Genomic DNA, 902 nt, shown 5'->3' on the forward strand with positions numbered 1-902 from the left:
AATTTACATATGTGTTGCATACTGGAACATGAGACTTTTGTTGCGCAGCCGGGTGTTGTATTTCACGCCTTTAGGTGTCGAATTATGGGTTTAAAAAATATATTTTTAGTTTCATGATTAGAATTTCCTACGTCATCCACCAAAATGTGCAGTCATTCCCAAATGCGCTGAGCAACACCAGTCGGCATTTTGGTATTTTTCCTATTATATGAAACCCCAAAATCCATTACTTTTTTTCTTCTCTTTTCACGGCAGACGTTATTGTTTACACAAATCCGATTCAATTAGGGGACAGTGTCCTTCGTCACTGTTGGGGATTCGACATAAGTAAGAGAGAAGAGTAGCACAATCTTTATTTCATGAAAATATCCCTATGAAGGATCAAACCCTTTGTGATTTTCACCAAGACCATAGTTGTGCTGGAGCAGGACCCCCCTGAGCTGTCCTTTTTGAACGAGAGGTCAAACCGATGTTCATTTAGCGGCTTCACACGCCTGTAATATCTATCAGCGAGACTTTGTTTCGGGAGAAGTGAAGGGCGAAGTCGGCCGTAATATCCGAAGTTGTGACCGGCGGCAACTATAGATGCCACGAGAATTTTTTTTTTCCCACCCTCGATAGTCAGTGTCCAAATCCTTAGGGAGCATCCAGGCTGGAAAACAGGAAAATGTACTGTCAATCATATATATATATATAATTCCTGTGTACGATAACATATATTTTACTTATATCTACTTACGTACGAAAAAAACGTTATTATGAAACTTACTGCCTCGTAAGTCCACGAAAAGATGGAGGTTCTCCGAAAGGTTTCGGACAGAACCTTTACCATTACTGTAATTTGGGTTTCCATTAGCATCAGTACCAGTGCTCAGGACCGTTGAACTTGCTTCCATCTGTGG

This window comes from Penaeus monodon, chromosome 32, assembly GCF_015228065.2.
Source record: "Penaeus monodon isolate SGIC_2016 chromosome 32, NSTDA_Pmon_1, whole genome shotgun sequence".
Taxonomy (NCBI): domain Eukaryota; kingdom Metazoa; phylum Arthropoda; class Malacostraca; order Decapoda; family Penaeidae; genus Penaeus; species Penaeus monodon.